At 48.1% G+C, this 26,349-nt stretch overlaps 1 protein-coding gene across 1 annotated transcript in view; it reads right to left on the bottom strand.

The window, feature by feature from the left end:
* The window catches only part of MEGF10 (multiple EGF like domains 10), a 279,766-nt gene extending 253,746 nt beyond the window's left edge, over positions 1-26,020 (bottom strand). Inside the window, exon 1 of the mRNA XM_085632702.1 lies at positions 25,734-26,020. The gene's annotated coding sequence lies outside the window, so the exon portion shown is untranslated. The remainder of the gene's footprint in view (positions 1-25,733) is intronic.
* Between the last annotated feature and the right edge of the window lie 329 nt (positions 26,021-26,349).

The following is a 26,349-nucleotide window of genomic DNA, read 5'->3' as shown; positions in this document are numbered from 1 at the left end:
AATAAAGCCTTCACCGTGTGCCAAGCCCTGCTGGCCATCAGACCTATTGCGCCACCCTCACACATCAACTATATCACCCAACTCTCCCAAGCCAGCTGATCCTGCTGTTAATTAGCTTACGGCACTTGCATTTGGTAGAATGCAGAGCTGATGATCAAAGGGCCACATACATAATGTTAACGCAAGACTTACATCAGTGCACGGGAACTTACGTGTGAACAGCTAAAATAATCATAACAGTGACACCTCCAACACCTTCCCTTCCAGACACCCTACATATAGATCTTTAGAAGCAGGAGCAGATTCAGAGCGCCCCCAGATTCAAACATAAATGCATTCATGTATTGAATACTGGTGCTACATACAATAGAAGCAGAATTATCAGTCCGTACTGAGTACTTTCCACAGCGGGCCCTGACGATCACAGCGTGGATACAAAGAACCTAGAACTGATTCGATGAGTGAAGCGTACTAGACTTAAGACTGGTTCTAAGTCACTTTGTACTACACTGCTCTCCAACAGGAACCCAAACTCTGTGCACAACTGACACAAAGTAATGTCTTCCAAATACCTACCTGTGTCTTCTACACCTTGACTACTGATACACTATGACAGACTGTTGTTAATATTTCTGTTCTAGACTTCCTTTATCTAGAGCGCAATAGCACCTCACGCTCTGGCTAGAGGTAAGGTCTGATGAACCTAAAATCAGCCAACGGTCCAGGGAATCAACATTGTAAGCAAATGTCTCCAGGCGCTTCAATGTATGTCGTTGATAAACTTTGGCTTTGCATTAATCAGCAGTCCTGCATGTTGCAATAACATATAGATTTGTGTACATCATTTTTTATGGAAAATGGTGATTAAATCTATAGCATAAAACAAATTTTACCTCTTCCTGTCCATGTTTCATTGTTTGTTTCAAATTATAAGGCATTCGAAGTAAGCGCCGTGTGAATCAGGAGTTGTGTCTCCAAAAAACGTAACCTAGCGTGTATTTGTAACGCACACGTTCACCCCTGGGCATCTTGGCGCTGAATAACAGATGTTAATTGTTGCCCAACTCAATGGTACTCATTTTATCGACCTCAGATGGATGAAAGGCTGACTGGGCTCGTCGGGACTTGAACCTGTGATCGTGAGGTCAAATACAGGCCCCTGCAGTGGACACATTAGTCCACTGTCCCACCAGACCGAGCTTAGAGGGTTCTGTACTTTGACAACAAGTGAACCCATCGCATGAAACGAAGGCGAGGGACGCCTCAAAGAGCAGGGCTCCTATGCAACAGAAGGCGTGTATGTACCACCTCTGGACGCATAATGCTAAACCAGATTATTTAGATATGTCTTGTTTCTAAGTTCTACTGACGTACATGTGTACACTGAAATTCAGGGTAGAAGAAAATACGATAATGAGGTCTATTCCTTCAATAAAGTCCTGATTTCCGCAACAGGATATTTGGCCATACCTCTATTTTTCAATGTGTTTGTAAAATATTGTTTTTAACTTGCTTTGTTCTCTATAAGTGTAGTGCACGGTGGCACTAACATGGCATCTGCCCTTTTGTGTACTGATTAGAGGATCTCGAATATAAATTAATTTAAATAACCCTTCACTTGCGTGCATAGCACAACGCATCCTCTTACGCACCAGTGGTTAAGCGACCAACGTTGAGCCTCTGCCTGAGAGTACCAATAGTGCTACTGAGCTCAGCAGATGTAGGTACTTTGTCAATATCCAGTTTTGTGGCTGTAACCTACTGTGGCTCCTCACACTTGCTACTGGAATGATCGGTGAAGCCCAAGCCTTCCGGCACAATATGGCGGCGAGCGAAGGGCCAATGGTAGGCCATGTGGCGGCTTTGGCCTACGTGTCGGTCACAGCTCGCTAATGAATCAAGCGGGAATCGATGTGACAGTTGGCTTCAGTTGCTCTTTTTAGAACTGGCAAACCTCGGCACAACTGTTAATTAATGTTCGTAATGAAAGCGCATGCTCATCAAGCTTAAGAATGGGACTATCTGCTGCCGACGGTGATAATCAATACACTGAGATCAGCGAAGTCAGGGTGTGGGACAGACAGGGCGCCTCTGGGGCTCGCGTGTTCCAATCAGAACCCAAAACAAAGCATAACACAATAACTTAGAAACAAAGAGCTTTCTAATTGAGTTCCTGTGATCGAATTGCTGGATCTGTTACAAGCAAAGGATCATGTGTTTCCATGACCACAACATAGATCTCCCCAAGCGTTTGGGGCCACATTTTTTCCTTGACGGTCCCAGACTGTGTGTGCCTGTGGCATGCAATGGCGGCTGTAGCTCTTTCATGTGTCAGCAATTTTTCAGTAGCCACAAACCATGCGCTAAAGGGGCGGCCAATCTCAATGGATAATTATACAGCTAATTAAAACCCAGAGCCGCAATAATTGCACTCTGCGACCCAGAGAGTAGCATTCAGAGGGCATCGCGTGCTGCGGCTTCAAGCATCATTTACATATCAGGTCTGACATGGGACAGAAGTCTTTCTGCCTGCTGACAATGAGCTCCTTTGAGGCAAAAAAGAACAAGTGGGCCCAAAAAGTTTCTTTGGGGTTTACCCCCCACTGTGTGAAGAAAATAGCTGGCCTAAAAGAGCTCGTACCCTGAAGAAGGTCTTTAAACGCGCTCAGTCATCTGTGTGACGCGGTGGCGAGACCCATCTTGAAGATGATCGCAGGTGCCCATGTGTGCTTCACACTAACCCCTGAAACGCCCGGGAGGCGCTGCTGTTCTTGTGTGTTGTTCTCTTTCAGATGGCTTAAAATAATCAAGACCACACCTACACTGCTTCAGTACACAGACAGCCTAAGCAAGAACTAACCGAGACATCTACAGGTAGAATCGTTAACTAAAAAATCCAAGCAAAGGAAATTTTGGGCACGGAAACCTCCCTTCAAATCTCTCTTAATGCAGCAGTAATGGTGTTTGCCTATCTTTGTTCTGAGACAGTCTGTATTTGGAAAAAGTAAACTGGAATTCAGCCAAGCTGTCATGGCTACCCCTGTTTTACATCAGGAAGGACTAGGCCTACTAGGTTCAAGCCCCGACTTTAGCGCATTGACCCCCACCTCTTCCTATATTATATAGGATGTACCTTACAAAAGCTTATGTTAGAACTCAGCCAATCCTTGCATAGCTTCTCCTATCTGACCTCCAAGTACACGGGATACATGGGCTCGGAGCGCGGGCTCTTCTTTGAGTCCACTATTCCCACCTCCTCCCGCCTATGGGTGGTACCTTTGGTAAGGCCGAGTCATAATCCAGTCAAACATTGCCTCTCGTCTGCTCCTTGGCCCACCATCTGATCTCTCAATGACACGTGGCACGCCTACTATTGATCACGGATGGGAAGCCCAAATGATCATTTTTTATTTCAGAATTTGCCAGATAGTTGCATGAAGCAATGCTAGGCCCTTACGCAATGAGCACACGCATGGGCAGTGCAAGTGGAAGATGGGGCATCTTCACAAAAAGCAAAAAGAATCAGAGCAGATTAGCATCAGTCAGCAGACAATCAGCTTTCAGGGAATATTCACCGTAATCACGCAGACTACTCCAGCAGAGGCATGAGATTATGAAGATATAACAGGCAGACGTTAACCGGGTCTGATGCAAAAAAGCACAAAGACCTGTGTGGAGCAGCACTGCAAACCGAAAGAGCTGAAAGTCCATAAAGTATATCAGGGAGGGTATGCCAGCCTACAGGCACACACGAGGAGAAGGAACAGCCATGATCATTTAAGGCACTCACATACCAGCGCATCAGCGCTCCTTATTGGGTAAAGGGGGAACGGATCTGACACAGTGTGACCCCGATTAGAACCGGATGCAAGAGGAAAAGAACCAGGGCAGGGGCAGACTCGTCCTGTCGAAACCCAACTTCTTGAGTGAGTCATCAATCAAACCTCAAGGTCAAATTCCATCAGAGATAACCATCAAAACACGCACGAGGCCATCGTTATTTGGGATACATCATACATGTATATGTGGCAAATGAGGTGGTGAAGTGATGCTGGGATAACCTTTCCTGCCCATGGCCCTGCCTGCTATAATAACCCACAATGGCCCTCGCCCTGCCTGTTCTCACATCGTAGTAGACTGACTGTGCCTTTGCCATGCGTTGCTCTTTGTAGTCAGTCACTGGAGAGACGTTAAGAAATCGTCCGCCTATTTGTTATATTTTTAGGTACATCAGACCCATGGAAACCTTCAAGAGAATGTGGAGTCCCTTAGGGTCTACATTTTCAAGGCAACAGCCCTGTGATTGGTTGAGAGCAGGGCTATGGATTCCATGACACCACTCCAAGGTGAAGCAGAGGCCTCCTGGGTCAACACCTCCCATTTATTGACACGTTCGGTGAACAGGGAAAAATATAACAACATTTAAGAGGGGGTGGGGTAAGTGCTGCAGTGTCCTGGAATAGGGGAACGGATGTGAGCAGATGTTTACTCATACATAATGTTCCTTTCGGTAAAGCTTCTAAATCTGCATTTCAACACTTAAAAGCTTACGCGGAATAAAAGCCTAAGAAGGATTACACAGGAAGTTTGTTGCATTCTTCGAAGGCTTTTGACAGTATTTTTGTTTGTTTGTAAGTGGATGTGAGGGATCAGTGGAGGGTGGTCGAGACTTGCATTGAGGGTGGGAGGCAGTACTATTTACTCCTGGCGGTCGATATGGCTGAATCGTAGCATGGTTTATCAGGGCATTTAAGGCCTAAGCCTTCCGGGCAGGGCATCAATCGTGTTAAACTGTGGTGCGTTTGCGTGCAAGGAGCCACGCGCAAAGACCACAAATGGGATTTCTTACAGGATAGGCTTCTGATGAAACAGAATAAATGCAATGTTTACATGTTTGAAATAAACATGGAGCCCATGTGAATCTGAACGCCCCAACATCTCTAGGAGACCTCAGTTCTAAACTTGCCTTTCCCCTTCAACCGCATTGTGTGATCCTGGGTAAATCACTTCAACTCCATGTCCTTTATTTCCCGTTTGAAACTGGACCTTGCAGAAGTAATGGTTGGGATTGCCAACCCAAGACCCTACACACGCTATATAATGAAATAGACACTTCATACTCTTTTGGTAACACACGTCATTAGTTAGACATGTCTTGCTAGCCCACGCGCAGCTTTCTCACACATGAATTGTATATGCTGTGCATGTGGAGAGGTAATCTCAGGCTCACACACCAAAACCCTTCATTAAAATGTGAAAATCAGGAAGAAGTGATCTTCTTAAGCATCTCTACAACTTTAGAAAATAAATCACCCAGTGAACTCTGGAGGGTAGATTCCCCTTTTAATTGAGTAAAATTCGAAGATGGAGCGAGTCAGGACAGTGAAGACAAGACCAAACAGAGAAAACGACTCAAATTGACAAGTGGGGGATGAAGTATCAGAATTTTATTTACATTTGTATTTTATTGCTTACTTTATGATTTGTAACAAAATGGCTGTCTTATGTCTATCGGTTTTACAACACAACTGATCCAGGTCACAGGATAACATCAATGTACATCCAGGAGGCATACTGGAGGGAGGCAGCACGGGAGAGACTGAGAAACAAGTGTGTTACAGAACAGAACATACAGGACTTCTGGAGCCACCTTATAGGAATCTTGCGTTCTGGGTGGGAAAGGGCGCAGGGCTTCAAAGCGAGACTCTTAAAAAAATATATTAATATGAATAACAATATATGGAAGGAGAGGGGTGGGCAGAAAGACCCTTAAAAATATATTAATACGAATAACAATAAATGGAAGGAGAGGGGAGGGCGGAAAGACCCTTAAAAATATATTAATACGAATAACAATAAATGGAAGGAGAGGGGAGGGCGGAAAGACCCTTAAAAATATATTAATACGAATAACAATAAATGGAAGGAGAGGGGAGGGCGGAAAGACCCTTGAAGGATGCAGAAGAAAATCATAGCCTGCTCAAAATCAGGAGTTTTGGCAATATCAGTGGAAAAATCAGAAGCAGGCACAAGCAGGCACACGTAAGGAAGAGAATTGGGCTGCACAACTGACTGAGAAGTAAATTTTACAAAATATGTATTATTTATTCGAAAAATGCACAAATCACAAGTTTTCGTTGTGATTGCTTTTCATGTTTGTTGGTCTGTCGGAAATCCGACTGGATGTGTAAGTCACTGAGGTAGTAAGCGGGCTAGCTGAGGAAAGGGCCAGATGAGCCAGCATGATCCAGGGTGAAAAATGGCAAGAACCCTGACACTGAGTGACAGGAAGTAGTGCCTTGTGTAGGTGCTCCAGGTGAAGCTATAGCATAATAATGCAACTAGAACCTTGTGTAACACCACTGATTTACATGAACTGCAATACTAGCATGAAAATACCTTTTTATGGCATGAGTTGTTCTTGAAAGCAAACCACAACATATCGGCATAACATCTGCACAGCTGTGAGGCTTGAAGATGGAGGATTCAAAATCGACACTGTAACTGTATGTATGGGAAGGCTACAAAGAAGTGGTTAAAACAAAAAGTGCAATCACTGAGGGCCCGATTCACAAAGGGCCTCCGCACTTGTGGCGGAGGCCCAGCATTCATGGTGGAGGCCCCGCACTCGTGGCGGAGGCCCTTCACTCATCGGGACCTCCGCACTAGTGGCGGAGGCCCCAAACTCATAGGGCCCTCCGCACACGTGGCGGAGGCCCCAAACTCGTCGTGACCTTCTCACACGTGGTGGAGGCCCCGAACTCGTCGGGACCTCCTCACTCGTGGTAGAGGCCCAACTCGTCAGGACCTCCTCAATTGTGGTGGAGGCCCCGCACTTGTAGGGACATCCGCACTCGTGGCGGAGGACCCGCACTCATGGCGGAGGCCCCGCACTCGTGGCAGAGGCCCTGCACTCATCGGGACCTCCGCACTAGACTCATTGGGCCCTCCGCACGCGTGACGGAGGCCCGAAACTCGTCATGACCTTCTCACACGTGGCGGAGGCCCCGAACTCGTCGGGACTTCCTCACTAGTGGCAGAGGCCCCGAACTCGTCGGGACCTGCTCACTCGTGGTAGAGGCCCCAAACTCGTCGGGACCTCCTCACTAGTGGCAGAGGCCCCACACTTGTAGGGACCTACGCACTCGTGGCGGAGGCCCCGCACTCATGGCGGGACCTCCGCACTGCAGTTTCTCGTTGTGAAGATCCCGCCACAAGTACGCCCCCCCCCCCACCCCTGCCACGGCTGCGGAGGCCCTTTGTGAATTGGTACAGAGTGAGGTTGTTAGATGGAGAGAAGACACTGAGTATGGTATGCTCTGCAAACACGTCACTGAGAGAGTGACTGCAGGAGAGCAGGCTCGGTAGCACGATAAGGCTAATACAAGTCAAGTAGATAATTGTTTATTGAGGGATGGCTTCAGAGGACTACGCTCAGTGAAAACCTCTTGGAAACATGCACCAAAAGCACTGACGATGACAGTCGCACAGACTCAGAAGGTCTGCGAGAGAGGTAATTTGGGAGATAGTCTTTAAGCATCCGAATTCAGTGACTTTCTGGGCGCAGTGAATCAGTATTGTGTACCCTGTATTGAACTGTGGGAAGCAGTATCAAACCAGGCTTTCTTTGCTGCTTCCTTGTAAATTTTTGCCACAGCAGTTTTATTTTGCTGTTGTACTAATATATTTATCTGCAAAGTATAGATATTCCTAACAGTAACCAATCAGTGGACATTAACACATCATGATAAACCAAATTAATCCTGAGCTTTGAGCAATAGTCCAGTGCAGCAGGACACACCACAATTAGCCTCCAGAGCATTCTGACCATGGCTACAAACTTAATGCAACAGACCTAAAAAAAACGGAGGAAGAACGGAGAAGAGGGAGGGTAATAACCATGTTTATCCAATGAGGCTGACTGAAACATGTCAGAAGCTCAAGAAAACTTCATTTCAGATGTAATACCCCAGGCTCTGCAGAAAAGTGTCCACTGATCATCAAAAATGTCATCAATACTGAATCAAATAGTTCATCAAATCGATCATGACTAGGTAGATGGCCTGCTCGCTACTCGCCTGCACTTCTTGAATAAAAGGCTCATTTAAGAAAAAGTCAACAAATTGTGAACAAGAGACGGTTCTTTCTCTTCCATGCTTGCCTTCCCGCTAAACTATGGAGGCTTCAAACGAGATGGACATGGACATTCTAGTTTACAAAAGGAAGCTGTGTCTTTTCAGGATAATGTCCAGGGAGGAGACAAAAATAACATTACTTAGCTACACTGTCGAACCCAACAGGGTCTTTTAAGGGAGAGCGCCCCGGGGGACAGGCCCGTGATGGAAGGACGGTTTACATTTCTCCTCAATGCACTTATATACGCCGCTCTGAAAGCGATTGCTCAGGTTCAAAGCAGCCAGTGCCGCTGTGAGATAAGCCTGAAGTGATCTGCACACGGGTGTTAGATGAGGGACTCTCTGCTGAAGACTTCATTCCATTTCCTGCCTTTTGTTAAAAAATGAAAACATTGGTGGGTGAAAGGAAAGAAAGACTATTGTCATGCAAATTCCTTGAAAGCAAAAACGTGATCAATGGAGGTGCCTTTCCTTCCCCTGGCACTGCACAAAAAGGTACAATCAGTCTGCAATCTGTGTGAGTGATCTCCGACATTAAATAATACACTCCCATCCACTTTTAAGTAGACTGATTTAAATTAATGTGTAAAACTGAATATGTTATTTCACACAGTCTGCAGCTTGCTTGCACGGTGGTGGCCATTTTGAAACATACATTGCGGCCATGCATGTATGCACACAGGGCTAGACTCTCTCAAACTTGTATTTAAACACTGCATCAGTTTCTGTTGTGGCAGCGCACGTGGTGCCCGCCGTCGGCCACGGCCGGCCTCCACAATGCTTCCATATGGCTGCGCTTCTTGAAAAGATGGCCGCCATCTCCAACTAGGGCAGCCCTGCCGCAGAGGACCTGATATCTCAAGAGGGATTTACAAGTGACTGCCTCCAGTGTCTAGCCCCCCTTGGGGGGCTGCCAAACAGTGTGACGGCTGGGCCGGTAGAAAGCTTGATGCCGGCCAGCCATGAATAATGGTGGCTTTGTTGGGCCGTCACATGGGCCCGGCGGTGTTACTGTTATTGTCACTCTTGGGCTCCTTGCGGGAAGGCATGCTTTCACACAAACCAAACATCTATTTTGCTAGCTGACTCAGAAAGGCTCGTTATAATTCAACATACATCACTGCTATGCAGATAATCAACTTGTTGCAAACTCCTTAAAACACTGTTAAATCATTTCCTCCCCTATGCCGTTCAGAAACCCACTCGGCTACAGGCGAAAGCAAGGTAGGTGGGCCATCAAAAGAGAGAAAAAATACTATTTCTATTCAAGTTCACACTTTAGTTAAATCTGCACGACAATTGCACACGTCTAAAAATGTAGTCGAATGTGTTGCCAATCACTTACCCCTGACGTCTTGACATCCTCCTACAGGTGTGAGAACAAACTCGCAAATTAAGTTTTGAAAAAGGTAAACTGAAAAATTAAGTCTATAGCAAAATAAAAAGATGTTGAGTTGAAGGATGCCGGGCACATCCAGTCTGCCCATTAAATTACCTGAAGGAACTAAGCGGATTCCAGCCCTGTTTTTAGAGTTATACCGAGTTTCACCCCTAAATCTGCCCTTTCCCTATCTGAATTGGGCAATTGTTTTTTCCCACATGACTCCTACTGAATGGGGGCATACGAATATACCACTCTCTCCTTTCTGCGGGGAGTCCCTCGTGCTCTTCCACAGGCTCTGCCCGGCAGGTTCCCCTCGTGGGTCTTGAACCTCACCTTTGTTGCGCTACGCTCACCCTCCTGCTGTATTTATGAGTGAGATATTTAAATGTCACCTATCATGTCTCTTCTCACCTGCGTATCTACATGTAGCCACATTGAAGGGCTTGTGTCTCTCTCTCTCTCTTCTTAAAACTTTAATCTCAACCTTTAAAGAATCATTACCTTTTAGAGACATTGGACCACATAATAGAAGCCGGAGGTCTACATCGCCCAGCTGTGTGACAGCAGGGCGTGCAGACAGACCCTTTGTGCAATATCTCACAGTGGTGGATAGAGGTAGCAATCCAGCCAATAGGAGTCTCTCTCAACATAGGCTGAAAGGGCCATTTTGCATACCACTAGCATCTACTGCTAGGTCATCACTATGTAGACAACAGTAGAACAATGCAAACACCACCCAGTAATTGACCTGTCTTTTTTAATGGTCTTATCTGGAAGAGTGTTTGCAGGAATCCCTGCGGGCATGGGGTGGCATCTGGAGGATCCTTTCCATGTCTTAAGAGGGATACACAGCGCTTCACCCCCCTGTGGTGGAAACCCATGTGGTTTTTCTCTACCCAGTCAAAACACACCCAACCCGCCTACCAGGACGAACTGCTCAGCTTCGCAGATAGCTTTTTTAAGTCTTTTCTCCCAACTACTACAGACAGACACATGGAAACACCACTTACATAGGAGAGCAGTATTGAATAAGCAGTGAGGCGCTTTGTCTCCACAAATTAACTTAATAAGGAGCGAAACCTTTAGTGAGCCATAGTGTGGTTAAGCAACTTTTTTCACCATTGGAAGTACTAAATACTTCCCTGGGCCGATAGACTGCTTCTGGAACCAAACTTCTGGTGATTCCGAACAACCTACTGCCACAAAGATTCTTGAAAACGTAGAAGTTGAACAGTTACAGCGCTTTCTATGTATATAGAGCCCACTGTATCCCAAACCATCTACACTCACAGCTTGGATGGACTCTCTGTGATTTGCAGATGAGGGCAACATGAACATAGTGCTTCGATTATACTTCTCATCAACATTTTGTACTTTGGACCACCCCATATTATTAGCTCCTCTCAATCAGCCCTGAAAGTGTCTGGCCGGGCACTGAAGGGCTTGAAACTTTCCTGGTCAATGGGCACCAAGAGGTCAATGCAGAAGTATTGCAGCTCTGCGGCCTTCTGCTGTACCTCAAGGATCCACACCCCAGTTCTATTCAATGTTAATACCCTCCTAAATGATACACATGTGATGCTACCACATCCTTAATGAATACCTTAAGCACTTGCAGACAAGGTCGGGAGGAGGATTTCAGGCACATGTAGGAGCAAAGACAGAAGATCGCTTGCTACTGGGACCAAAATCACCAAATCTCTGGGTTGAGCTTCTTTCATTCTTCCCACCAATCCTTGATAGGGCCACTGCCGTCACTAAATTACCCAAGAATCTAGGGCATTTCTTTGATGAACATGTATCAGCAAACAATCATAATGAACTTGTCGATAAATTCTGCAATCTTCATTTGGTGCCCATCAAAAAGCTACAATCTATCATCCTTCTATGAAATAGCAATTATTGAAATTATCTGTGACGATCTTGCCCTCAAACTTTTCATCCCCATCAGCCATAACACACCCACAAACATTTGCAACATATTGATAAAAAAAACTAGTAACAAAACTCCTAAGTGTGGCACTACCCTTCTCCGAGCACTATTCATTCCTACGTTCTTTGCATCTGGTAAAAGTACTCCAGAGGCCTAACCCCAACCAGAGGATAAGAAAATGAGCCATTAAATCTCTTTCCCTAACAGGTAGCATGTAGTGCGGGTCTCCGCCGTTTGATTCAGAGTCTTGCATTGTATAAACTCCAGAAACAATAACTAAATAATTAAATTAATACATAAACCAAACACTGCTTCAAGCACATAACGTGTAAAAAATATAAGTGACACATATAAAAACAGATGTCAAAGTGCCTCCCACATTGTACACTGTTAACGAATATTGCTAGAAATTGTCCATGAAGCCTCGAATCAGAAGAAGGCCACAGAATCTAGTAAGAAGGCCACATAATCTAGTACACAGGCTAAGGCAATTTATCACATGTCACTCGAGTGCTAGAGGATAATATTGTGTACAAGGAGAGACAGTCCCTGCACGAAACTCCTCACACAAAAGACTGTCCAGCGTTTGAAACTTGGAAGGGAGTGTGGACAATCTCTGCCTTACCACTACAGGCTGTAGTTGGATAGACTACATGTGCTGACTCTGCCACTGTCATGGCCGACATGCAACATTTGATGAACCACACTGAAAATTTAAATCATCGCTTTGATGCCATTGATACAAAATAATAGGACTCTAGTTAGTTAATGGTACACTAGACAATGCCAACAGCAAGCATCAAAATGCCAGTTTGGCAAAAATGTATTGACGTTTTATGAGTTGCAGGTTCCAGTTCAAATCCGAGCAATGCCAGCTCCGCCTTTCATCTTTCCGAGGTTGACTCGGTAACATTACTGTAGATAATGGTAACACCTTTAGTTTACAGAGCTTACAAACAGCAACATCTGGGGTATGAAGTGATGTCTAGAAACACTGTTATTGTTGTATTATGAGGATGCCGAAATATGGAACCGGTTGGCCATAACAGTTACAAAAACTTTAAGAAAATAAAATCAGCTATGACAATTAGATGACTTCATGCAAATATATACAGGACAAGACTGGTGTTCCATTAAACAGAAAGCTAGATTATTAAGACTTTTCTGAAAAAGCATAGCATAAATTTTAAGTTAAAAGAAAAGTAGTAGAATTTAAAAACCAAGAAGTAACGGCATTCGCTGGGTGCCTTCCAGACTTTAAAATAACAGCACACACCACCTACCATTCCGAGGACTATACATCTTAATATAGGTAGATCCAGCCAGGGCTCATGCCTCACCCGGTCTGCAGCCTGAATCCCAGCAATGTATAGGGCACAATATATCAAATGGGTGTAGTAGAGGTTTTACGTTCATGAAACTACAGGTAACATATGCTGGCCCTCGCTTCCTGGTTACAAATAGTAGAACCTTCTAAGTAACGCAAAGATCGCATAATTCTCCTTCGGGGAGGTAAGTGATTCCTCATATGAGAATTCCTGTCTTGACTGGAGATCCCCTTACAAGTATTCCGCAAACATCACCTGGTTTAAACTCCAAAAGCACAAGATTTAGGGGCTGATTACGACTTTGGTGGTGTTGGAGCGGGGCGGCACGCCACCGCCCCACTCCCGCACCGCCAAAGTTGACCGCTGCCAGCCCTCCTGCCAGATTACGAGTTTTCTTCTGGTCTGGCAGGCGGTCATCTGGCATTCTCATGTTGGTGCCTTTGAAAAAAGCACCGCAATCGTAACACCAAAGCAAGTTCCTGCACAGCATAGGCTGTTTAGTCCATGCTGTGCAGGAACTGGGTGTGCATGCCCACAGGGGTACACATCATGTGCCCCCCTGCATGCATCCCAGTGGACAAGGGCAACAGATGGCTCTGTAGGGCGCCCTTTGTTTCCCCACCACCAGCCTTTTCATGGCAGGCTCATCGCCTTGAAAAGGCTGGCAGTGGGGAAACTCAGAATATGCTTGATGGTGGTGCAGCAGCACCGCCAAGCATATTGCGGCCCCAGACTGCCACGCCACCGTCAAGGAACGTGGTTCCCAGGCAGTTGCGGCGGTCCCAAAACGGTCCAACCACCGTACTTGTAATATAGTGGTCGGACCACTAGTGCGTCAGTCGCTGACTGCCACCACACCTCCACCACGGGTTTGACAGTCAAGATTATGCGTAAGGATGATGGGTGCGTGAAATAAATACAGAGATAGGTGTTTGACTGAACCAGCCGCCAGCAGGCAAGTGTTCTACCTCCACTCTTCCATTTGAAAAAACTGCTCTCAAACCCCATTTTGTCTCTTTAGAAAATGGTTAGGACTAACTCAGTTCTCATACACTCTCCTCCCCACCCCACTCGCCACTCACACTTTGCTTGAACTAAATATAGATATGATCAATATTGGTCACTATCCGAGTATTGTGTCTCAATCATCACTCAACTTTGTATCAAATCCACAAAACTGTAAATGTTGCCACTCAAACTTGTATGTGACCTTATGTTACTGGCGGCTTGTACACCATTTCTTCTCAGTACTCAGGAAAATAAATAAATAGAGTAAGGCTAGTAGTCTTTCCTGATTTTAGAAGTCACAGGCCACTGATTTGGGTGAAATGTATTCAAAGCCAAGTGGCGAACTCCTTCTCATCACCCGAATAAGGCATCATGGTATGTATGTCACAGTCACTCACTACCAGTGTACGCCTACATCAAGATCCCTACGCTTTCTTAGATGTTGTATACTATTGCTGTGTCAATTTTTCAGTCTTTTGAGGAGATAAGTCTCCTTGCTGCAGGAGGGAGCTCCATTTCCAATTGTCTTCATAAGTTAATCTTATTCAGGAGACGGGTGAGCTGTACAGTCAGAGGACTTTCTTTAATAAAGGATGACTTTCACCGAGATATGATTGTATTTTGAACATGTTCGGGGGAGAGCGGCACTTCCGCAAGCTTAAATTTGCATGATAGAGTGAATTATCTCAGTGGGAGTTCCTGCAGCGGGATGGTTTGAACGTATTACAAAGGGCCTATGAATATCTAATTATTGAGACTATAATCATATCAAAATGTTACGTGTCTGCATGGGGGAAACAGTAGTGCGCCCACTGTCATGATATAATATGGCCCACTACCAGGTGTCCGTGCTAGGGCGACGAGACACAATGGGGTGTCCCTGAATGGCCTACGACTGTCGCTGGCTGAGGAACCAATCAATGAGTTCCCTCCTTAGTAAGGGACCTCGTTGCGGCACAGTAAGGGGTCCACTTCCGCTCTCAGCCCCCCTACCCCATCCCCCCAATCATTCATTCCCTGTATCTTTGCCTTCGGCCCGCTACACCACTCTTCTGCCTTTTCGACAGTGTGGTCAATGCAAACATCACTTAAGTACATACACTGTTGTCCAGGGACGGTCTAGGCATTAATTAGGTCTAGCAGGGGATCCATAAGAGGCAAAGGTTTGCAAACAGTGGTCGGATGGCCAGTCACAGTTGCACAAAACAGCATGTCTGTATGCAAACCGGATATAGGCACTCTTGTAGAATTTGTACCACTCTTTCATTTGTAGCTCGCCGAGGGGCTAATAGTTTGGATTAGCGTAAGACAGGCAACAATGTCCAACCCTGGCAGTGAGTCAGAGGGCACCCAGCCATGTGGGCTCACAGAGGAAGGACCCCAACAGTAACTCTACCACAGGTTTTCTCTGGGTGAACACAGAATTGGACTGAGGCAGGACGATGGAAGTCTCCTTAGAGTGACGAAGTTCTGCACAGCCGACAAGTGAGGCAGCCGAAGCGCCTTGGGATGGGAGGCGGCTGGCAGAGGATGTGACCATCAGCAGACAGGCCACTGAGTGGGTCCATTATGATGAAACTAAGGTGGCAAGGCAGGTGCCACGGATAATGTAGGGTTCCGAATGTCTATGTCCCAGAGATGAAGATTCAGGCCTGAGAAAATAGCTGTATTTATGCTGCCATGGCCAGTTACCACAAAGAGGCTAAACAAAGGCCCGGCCGTAGCTAAGGCAGAGTGAAGTAAGACCAGCTTTAAAAGCTTGAGTGACCACCACACTCATTGCTGCAGTGCTGTGACATCACAGGAAGGAGGAAGGCGGGATGGGCAGAGCTTGCTGACGGCCCTAGGCTCGAGGATGTAAAACAAGTGCTGTATGTACCTTGCAGGTCGGGGGGAGGGGGCAAGGCAAGGATAGGAACATTTACATCCCAGGAGAGATTACGAAGAGTGCGGGGGCATTTCTTGGCGGCTGCGCAGTGTCAGACTGAGAGTACTTCACCCCAACCGGGAGGTCAGAGGTTACACCGATCTGAAGCAGGAGCACTCACTGCTTCTTGACAGAGAAGGAGGTGAACGCAGGGTTCATCCTCACAGCACAAGCAGAGGAGAGAGGATAGGGGTTCACAGGAGTTCACCGGGAACGAGGACTCCCGGGTAAAGCTGAGGAGCACCCCAACCTCGACTCCCCCTCAAATGACACTGAAGAGGCTACTACTCCGCCTACTACCGCGGTCCACCCTCCCAATAAGGAAACTATCACGTCTGACCCCAGTCTTGACCAGATATTATCAGCCCTTCAACAAATCAAATCGGACATCCTAACCCTACACAACCTTATTTTACAACAAATCAAGCCCACTCGCTATATACAGGAATACAGTTCTTCCACACACTCCAAGACCTATAGTTGCAACCATCATTGTCTTGCAAGCTCCCAGGCTCAGGGGTCTCCACGTTGGAGCACTGTTCCACACCCTAATGACATAGCCCGCCCAATCAGGTTGTTAAAACCTCTATCTGATTTAGAATTAGGGGCCCTCCTTCGCTCTTACTAGCTACCTCACCCTCCACATAGCGCTGGACGTCCAGTTACCGCACATACAGACTCCCGAAAACATTCTATTCTGATCAACACATACAGAGACACCAGATACAACTCCAGAAGCATTGTTGAAAATAACCTCACTAGAATCCCCCTCACAACCGAACCCTCCACAGTATCCATCAAGCAGAGTCTAAGCTGTATCCTCCTAAATTGCAGATCCGCTTCTAGACATGCAGCAGATATAGCTGACCTACTTATCACTAACGAACCAGACATTCTGATCCTGACGGAAACGTGGTTAAAGGAAACATCTACTCCCATCGTGGACATCCTGTTACCCCCTAACTATGACATCATCAGACTAGACAGAACGGACAGGACAGGCGGTGGGATTGCCTGCATACACCAGATCAGCCTAACAGTGACCAACTCCAATGCCCCCGCTTTATCCTCTTGCGAATACCTATGCTTAAACATCGCCAACAACAACAAACAAATATGCTCTCTACACACTTTCTACCACCCTCCTGGAGATAACCTCACATTCATAGAACACTTCATGGACATTCTAGCGTCAAATGACAGCCAACAAAATAAGCAAATTTTCTTGGGGGACCTCAACCTGCACTGGGATGACCAGAACGACCCAGGGGTAAACAGCCTCAAAGCTTTCCTCGCTGACCTTAATCTTAACCAAACATGTAACAGCCCTACACACGACAAAGGTACAACTCTCGACCTAATAATCTCCAAAGTTGACGCCACTCAGCTCGACTCGATCCTCCCCTGCGACTGGTCTGACCATCATGTCATTACATTCCAAGTCTTGGAAACTGTTAAACGACTCCCAACACAACCCCTGAGAACTAAGATCTGGAAGAGAAACCTGAAAAACTTCGGCTCTGACCTTATAGCATCAGCTAATTCAAACCATCTTTGTCCCCCCGAAGACCTTGTCGATGTACAGGGGCTGACCAATCACTACTTTCACTCCATGAACAGCCTACTAGACAAAATAGCCCCGCTTCAACTGAAAAGAACTTCTACAAAAGATTCAAAACCGTGGTATGATGGGAGGCTAAATGAAGACATACGCTCTCTTAGAGTAATGGAATGTCGCTGGAGAGCCGCCCCCTCAGCTGACCACCTCAAGCTTCTTAGAATCTCCAGAAACGCTTATTTTAGAAAGATCAGAAAATCTAAAACCGTCTTCTTCAGGTCTCAACTAGACCTAGCCAAGAACCGCCCCAAAAAGCTATTCGATCTTATCAAAGCCCAGACCAAGAGCCTACCAAGTCTCCCTAACGCTATCCCACCTTCTCTACCCAGTTGTGATGAATTTGCCTCCTTTTTTGCTTCTAAGACGGAATCCATTAAATCAGATATACTCAAAGACCTCCTATCCGTCTCAGACTTGAAAAAGAACCCATCACTGCCCCTGGCTGGTGCCCAAGCTAATGACATCCCAAAATTTTAACTAAAAAACAACGCTACTTGGTCCCACTTCACCACCTACAGTGAAGATACCATATTAAAGACACTAACCTCTCTGAAACCCTCCAATCATTTCATGGACCCGCTCCCGGCTAATTACCTAAAAGACTTCATTCCTCTGTTACTACCCCTCTGGACCAGGATCATTATTACGTCCCTCCTTCAAGGATCCATCCCAGACATCCTGAAATCAGGTCAGATTTCGCCTATCCTAAAGAAACCAACAGCTGACCCCTCGGACCCAAATAAGTATCGTCCGATTTCTAACATTCCTATGCTAGCCAAACTCCTGGAAAAATGCGTTAACACACAACTGAACAGCCACATTGATCAATTCAACCTACTTAACCAATTAACCAGGCTTCAGAGCAGGTCATAGCACTGAATCAGCCATGACACATGTACTAGACGACGCGCTAAAAATCCTAGACCAAAACGAAGCCTGTCTACTAATCCTACTCGACCTGTCATCAGCCTTTGACACAGTCAAACACGGCAACCTACTCGAACTCCTGAAACACAGAATGGGAATATCTGGAACTGTATTTAACTGGTTTGCTTCTTTCCTCCAAAATAGATCCTAAAGAATCAAGGTCAACCAATCCCTGTCCAACCCCATGCCAGACACTTTAGGAGTTCCGCAAGGCTCCTCCCTCTCACCCACCCTTTTCAACCTCTTTATGGAACCACTTGCCGATCTTCTCAGCCTCGCCAAGATACACTTCCACATGTACGCAAACGACACCCAAATCTACATCAAGATCCACTCACTTGATGACATCAATTCGCTCAACTCCACCCTACAAAAAACCCAAACTTGGCTGGCCAAAAACCATTTGAAACTAAACTTCCTCAAAACGGAATTCCTCTTAATCGCTTCCCCTAACAAAACTCCCATTATCCTGGATTGGATGAAGCATCTAACAGCTCTTAATGGACAACCTCTCGTCGTGGACTCAGTGAAATCGCTAGGGGTAACGCTTGACAGTAACCTAAAGATGCAGAAACATATCAGCGCCTCCACAAAAGAAGCTAACTAACACCTGAAGACCCTACGAAAACCGAAACCCTTTCTGCCCGCCTACGATTTTAAACAAGCGGTTCAAGCCCTAGTAATCCTCGCGTGGAATATGGGGCGGTAACCTTATGCGGCCTCCCAAGGTCATTGACAGACCCGCTAAGAGCCACGATCATCTCAGCTGCGAGACTCATCACGGGTTCAAAGAGAAACTCTCACATATCCCAAGACCTGAGAGCCCTCAACTGACTACCGTTTGAAGCCAGAATCCATCTGAAAAACGCTTGTATGACACACAAGGCCCTCTACCACAATGCCCCACACTACCAGGCTCAGAAACTGGTGCTCTCTGCGGGCATCAGAGCCTCCAGGAGTGCCAAGACTCATCTTCTGAAACCACAACAATTTGCCAAGAAAAAAACCTCGGACCGATCCTTTTCTGGTATGGCTCCTAGGATCTAGAATGCTTTGCCCAGTGAAACAAGAATGAACCCTTCCTCTGCCTCATTCAAAAAAGAAGTGAAAGCGATCCTCATGGCTAAATTCATGTGAACTCTATAACTGTTTACTGTATTTTTTACTTATGCTGTTTTTACGCTCCATAGTCGACCTCCGGTTAGCTTAGTCTTTACGATTATGAGATTTGTATAACTTTTTCACATAGATCTTGGTATGCTATTTCTTGCTTTCCCCATATGACTTGTAAAGCGCTCTGCTACTCGCAAGAGTCTTGTTCGCACTATATAAAACCTTCAAAATAAAATTAAAAAGCACATATGCTCTGAGGCTGCCCGCGGCCCACGCAGGGGGCCCCCATAGGAGGGCCGCTACCTTAGTGCCACATGATGCACAAACACAGCAGGGCTAGTGTGTGAACCTCCCGGATGTCCAAGCACTACTCTGTTATTTCCGGCACGCCAGAAGTGGGGGGGGGGCAGGTATATCTGCCTCCCCCGCCCAGCTGGAGATTCTTTTGCGTGCCCACGAGGATCACGCCTTGGATCGCCGGTAAGTTGACCCACCATGTTGGCATAGTTCTTATGCAAAATAGACCTGCAGCACTGTTTTCTCCAACAACCAATGTGTCTTGTGTGTTCTTTATTCTGGTATTGCTGTGTTTGCGGGTCGGGCGTGTTGCCGATATTGGCACTATGAGAGTGCACGAGGAGCGTCGGGGCAGCGCCACCGTGGCCTCTCCTGCTCTTCCCTTCGTAGTTTTGTTTTCCTCTGCTCCCTCCCGCCCCCGCTTCCCGTCAGCCGTACTCCAAGACTGACTAACTGCGAGTGAGCGCTGTTGAAACATTCAATGAGGCAGCAGCGTTGTCACGGAACAGCGCCCAGTCTCAGTCCCTCTGTCTTGCACTCCGGTTTCCTCTCTGATGGTCCCTGTTTCCCTCTCGTGTGTCCTCCTGCAGTGCTTTGACATGCCCGGTCTCCCAGTAAGCCAAGGGGCCCCGTGCGTTCCCGCTGGCACCGCGGGGCCCTCTCACCACAGAGAACGTCCAGCATCCCCCCCTCCCGCCCCCCTCCACGGAGCCTCGGAGCTTCCTCCTTCACCACCAGTGTAGATGTGAATGTTTAAAGGAACAGAGGAGGTTGGAACTTTGACAATCACGTTTTCTCAGTGTGACTTGTATTTCTGAAAGAGGGACATTATTGCTGTATTTGTCCTGTTCTACGCACCCTTCCCGCGAGCTCCAGACCAATGTTTTGCTTTTACTGGAGCGTGTTTTCTAACATTATCCGCGGAGGCTCCGTGACCGCTGCTGGAGAGAAGTGCCGGCCTGATGTAATCCGCAGCTGCCCTCCGGCAGCAGGTGTAACCGGGGCAGCTCCGTGTGGGAGAGGGCGAGACCTCACTGCCACCCCCGCACCAGCCACTGACGCCCAAGGGCAGAGGCGTGAGATATAGACACCCCAAGAAACAACGAATGCCCCGGAACAGAGAGGGAAGACGCCTACACCAACCACTGATGTCCCAGAGCACAGGAGGTGACACCTAGACACACTGAGCGCAGAGGGGTGAGACCTAGACACACCGAGCGCAGAGGGGTGAGACCTAGACACACCGAGAGCAGAAGGGCGAGACAGACCTTGCACCAACCATTTCTGTCCCAGAGCAGAGGGGTGAGACCTAGACACACCCAGAAACAACTCATTCCCAGGAGCAGAGGGGTGATACTCCCCCATCCCCGCATCAACCACTAATGCCCCACAGCAAAGGGGTGAGACTTTGATACACCCACAAACAACTAATGTCTCAGGGTAAAGAGAGGAGCCCCTCCTGTCCCTATTAAACAACTGATGTCCCGGAGCAGAGGGGTGAGACTCTCCCAACCCTGCACCAACCGCTAATGTCCCAGTGCATAGGGGTGAGACCTAGACACACCCATGTCCCGAAGCATAAAGGTGAGCCCCTCCGGCCACCGCACAAATACTATCGTCCCAGTGCAGAGGGGTGAGACTCTCCTACCAACGCTAACCACTAATGTCCGAAAGAGTGAGACCCACAAACAACTAATGGTCTGCAGCAAGCAAGACTCCCCTACTCCAGCACAAACCACTACTGCCTCAGAGGAGAGGGGTGAGACACACTAACACCCAGAAACAACTAGTATCCCGAAATATAGGGGCGATAGCTCTCCCAGACTCGCCACTACTGCCTCAAGGAGAGGGTGTGACACACGTACACCCCGAAACAAACAACTCATGTTCCAAAGCGGGGAAGGAGGAGGTTTACCAACACCCTCACAAACCACTAATATCCCAGAGCAGAAGGGGTGTGACCCTGCCACACCCAAAACAACTAATGTCTCAGGGCAGAGAGGTGAGACCCTCAGTCCCGCCCCTGCACAAACCACTAACCTCCAGAGCAGAGGACGTGAGACCCTCTAAGCACAAGCAAACAACTCGTGTCCCAGAGCAGAGGGGGTGAGACCCTCCCGCCCCTGCACAAACCACTAACCTCCAGAGCAGAGGACGTGAGACCCTCTAAACACAAGCAAACAACTCGTGTCCCAGAGCAGAGGGGGTGAGACCCTCCCGCCCCTGCACAAACCACTAACCTCCAGAGCAGAGGACGTGAGACCCTCTAAACACAAGCAAACACTCATGTCCCAGAGCAGAGGGGGTGAGACCCTCCCGCCCCTGCACAAACCACTAACCTCTAGAGCAGAGGACGTAAGACCCTCTAAACACAAGCAAACACTCATGTCCCAGAGGGGGTGAGACCCTCCCGCCACTGCACCAACCTCCAGAGCAGAGGACGTGAGACCCTCTAAACACAAGCAAACAACTCGTGTCCCAGAGCAGAGGGGGTGAGACCCTCCCGCCCCTGCACAAACCACTAACCTCCAGAGCAGAGGACGTGAGAACCTCTAAACACAAGCAAACAACTCGTGTCCCAGAGCAGAGGGGGTGAGACCCTCCCACCTCTGCACAAACCACTAACCTCCAGAGCAGAGGACGTGAGACCCTCTAAACACAAGCAAACACTCATGTCCCAGAGCAGAGGGGGTGAGACCCTCCCGCCCCTGCACAAACCTCTAACCTCCAGAGCAGAGGACGTGAGACCCTCTAAACACAAGCAAGCACTCATGTCCCAGAGCAGAGGGGGTGAGACCCTCCCGCCACTGCACCAACCTCCAGAGCAGAGGACGTTAGACCCTCTAAACACAAGCAAACAACTCGTGTCCCAGAGCAGAGGGTGTGAGACCCTCCCCTCAAATACCTAAACACAGGCAGGGGCGAAGTGTTCCTCAAATAAACAACCATGGCTCACAAGGACAGGAGTGGCGACACTCCCCACGCATAAGTGCAGGATATCCAGGGGTAGAGATGAGCCCCACTCTTCACCAGAACAACTGCTGTCACTGAAGGGGAGAGGTTAAACCCTCGCAACAATAAGTGCAGTCAAAACAGCGGGTGAGACCTACCCGCCACACAAACTGCGTCCAGAGGGGTGAGATACAACCCTTCTGCATACAGCTACTGCTCTCGGGAAGCTTGGACCAAACCTCCCGTCATGAACAACTATTCCTCCGAAAAGATAGAGTGAGGGGGCAATATCCGCCATTCCAAAAGCTGTTTCCGTGCAAATGAGTGACGTCGGGATCCAGACGAGCAACTAGCCCTCCAGATCAGAGGGGCGAGACGGAACCCTCACACAAACATCTGCTGCTACAGAGCAGAAGCGAGAGACGGGACCCTCACACAAACAACTGCCGCTACAGAGCAGAGGGGCGAGAGAGAAACACCACACAAACAACTGCTGCTAACGAGGCAGAGCAGAAGGGTAAGACTGAACCCTCACACAAACTACTACTGTTACAGAGCAGAGGAGAGAGACGGGACCCTCACACAAACAACTGCCGCTACAGAGCAGAGGGGCGAGAAGGAACCCTCACACAAACAACTGCCGCTACAGAGCAGAAGCGAGAGACGGGACCCTTACACAAACAACTGCCGCTACAGAGCAGAGGGGCGAGAGACGGGACCCTCACACAAACAACTGCCGCTACAGAGCAGAGGGGCGAGAGAGAACCCTCACACAAACAACTGCTGCTACAGAGCAGAAGGGTAAGACTGAACCCTCACACAAACTAGTACTGTTATAGAGCAGAGGAGAGAGACGGGACCCTCACACAAACAACTGCCGCTACAGAGCAGAGGGGCGAGAAGGAACCCTCACACAAACAACTGCCGCTACAGAGCAGAGGGCGAGAAGGTACCCTCACACAAACAACTGCCGCTACAGAGCAGAGGGGCGAGAGAGAACCCTCACACAAACAACTGCCGCTACAGAGCAGAGGGGCGAGAGAGAACCCTCACACAAACAACTGCTGCTACAGAGCAGAAGGGTAAGACTGAACCCTCACAAAAACTACTACTGTTATAGAGCATAGGAGAGAGACGGGACCCTCACACAAACAACTGCCGCTACAGAGCAGAGGGGCGAGAAGGAACCCTCACACAAACAACTGCCGCTACAGAGCAGAGGGCGAGAAGGTACCCTCACACAAACAACTGCCGCTACAGAGCAGAGGGGCGAGAGAGAACCCTCACACAAACAACTGCCGCTACAGAGCAGAGGGGCGAGAGAGAACCCTCACACAAACAACTGCTGCTACAGAGCAGAAGGGTAAGACTGAACCCTCACACAAACTACTACTGTTATAGAGCATAGGAGAGAGACGGGACCCTCACACAAACAACTGCCGCTACAGAGCAGAGGGGCGAGAAGGAACCCTCACACAAACAACTGCCGCTACAGAGCAGAGGGCGAGAAGGTACCCTCACACAAACAACTGCCGCTACAGAGCAGAGGGGCGAGAGAGAACCCTCACACAAACAACTGCTGCTACAGAGCAGAAGGGTGAGACTGAACCCTCACACACACTACTACTGTTACAAAGCAGAGGGGCGAGAAGGAACCCTCACACAAACAACTGCTGCTACAGAGCAGAAGGGTGAGACTGAACCCTCACATAAACAACTATTTCTACAGAGCAGAGTGGCGAGAAGGAACCCTCACACAAACAACTGCTGCTACAGAGCAGAAGGGCGAGAAGGAACCCTCACACAAACAACTGCTGGTACAGAGCAGAAGGGCGAGAAGGAACCCTCACACAAACAACTGCTGCTACAGAGCAGAAGGGCGAGAAGGAACCCTCACACAAACAACTGCTGGTACAGAGCAGAAGGGCGAGAAGGAACCCTCACACAAACAACTGCTGCTACAGAGCAGAAGGGCGAGAAGGAACCCTCACACAAACAACTGCCGCTACAGAGCAGAAGGGCGAGAAGGGACCCTCACACAAACAACTGCTGCTACAGAGCAGAGGGGCGAGACTCACTTTCGAAAAAAAATATTGCTCGAAAGACGGTCGCAGAGAGACCGACTTATAACAGCTCCAAAGAAAGGAGGGTGAGTCCCACCCCTCACTCAAAGAACTACTACTCAAAAGCAGTGGTGTAAGGCCCGCTACTCGCACAAAAACAACACGGCTGACTCTTCGTCACTGGTTGAATTTACGCTTGTTTTTGGCCATGTAAGCTCTCGCTGCAGCCCTTTGAGCAGGATATATATATATATGCTCAGTGCTTAGAGAGAGCGAGTGTGTGTGTGTGTGTGTGTGGCGGGAGTGTTGGGGACGGTGTCTGCTTAGTAAACCTCTGACTCGTACTCATCAGGATGGTGTAGAGCGGCGGCGCACTCATATCCCCCGGCTCCCGTGTTCTACATAATACATAACACCGTTCATCAAACAGTACAATAATATCCCGTCATATTAAACATGACTGACAATTATAAACCATGCCATTATTCCACAGCTTCCTATGTCACCAGGTACAAACCATACACCTCCTGGGGGACACTTTTCACCAATGGACCAACAGACGTAGATACATAAACAAATAGTGGCTGGCAGTGACAGTAACAGAAAAGTATCCGCAGAAAGTGCACGGGATATATTTAAGCGCTATCTTCTGCCGATTTTTTTTTTTTTAACAATGATAATTTTTGGGACATTTCAGTACTACAAATTGCAGAGGCACCGATAAAGCTCAGATGACTGATATATATATATATATATATATATTTAAATGAGCCGAGTAAACTAAATACCTATTCAGTGTATGCAGCCAGGCGGTAAAAAGCCCATCAGAGCGATGTCACTGATACGTCCCCCTTGACAACCAGCACTTTAGCGGCTTCGAGGCTCACCGTGCACCAAATCACAAGAAACTGCAAAAAAAGACGGCCCGCGGCTCTTAACTGCACGTAATACTAAGTGTGGCCGCGCGACCGAAAAAACGGATAATTGTTGAAAAAAACTTTGTCTGCTTCGCGGCCCGCATACTGATGAGGCGAGAGTCTGGACTGACCTTGCTCAGGCAGCGGCGGGATGGAGCGGGTCCGCGGGACTCATGCAGAGAGCTCCTCCACTGGCCAGGTCTGAAGCAGCCCCCAGGCTCGCGCCCCGTCTGTGCCCCCGGGGTCTGTAGATCCCGCAGGTCGGCAGGGTTCCTCGCAGGTGGATCTCTGCGCAGTCGGGTCCCAGCGCAGGCTGCGCAGTGTCCTGAGCTGTGTGAGGTGCTGCGGCTTGGCTCTCTGCGCTCGCACTGCTCGCTGCGGCCGGACGAGTCGCTGCTCCTCCTGGGAACGGCGCAGCACTGACTGTCTCTCTCCAAGACAGCAAGCCCGCCCCCTCAGCATGGGTGGGAGTCAGGGGGCTACCCCTCGTAAACAGCGATACGTAGCACTACACGCATATGCGCGACGACTCTCGCTTTTCAGGGGGCTCCACGCGGTAGACACACGCAGACAGGTGCTTCTCAACTTGGCTTACTCACATTGCTTCCTAGAACTTGTATATTGTCTATGCAAGTCAAGGGGCAATGAATTTACAATTGCACACAAACTTGCAGCGATTTGCACACTGAGGAAGCAGAACCGTCCATCACCAATCCAGAAGCTGGCGATAGCCTGCAAACCTACGAA

This window comes from Triturus cristatus, chromosome 2_1 (genome assembly GCF_964204655.1).
Source record: "Triturus cristatus chromosome 2_1, aTriCri1.1, whole genome shotgun sequence".
Classification (NCBI taxonomy): domain Eukaryota; kingdom Metazoa; phylum Chordata; class Amphibia; order Caudata; family Salamandridae; genus Triturus; species Triturus cristatus.
Note: the sequence above shows the minus strand (reverse complement) of the source record. Positions and strands in the feature narration are given on the sequence as shown.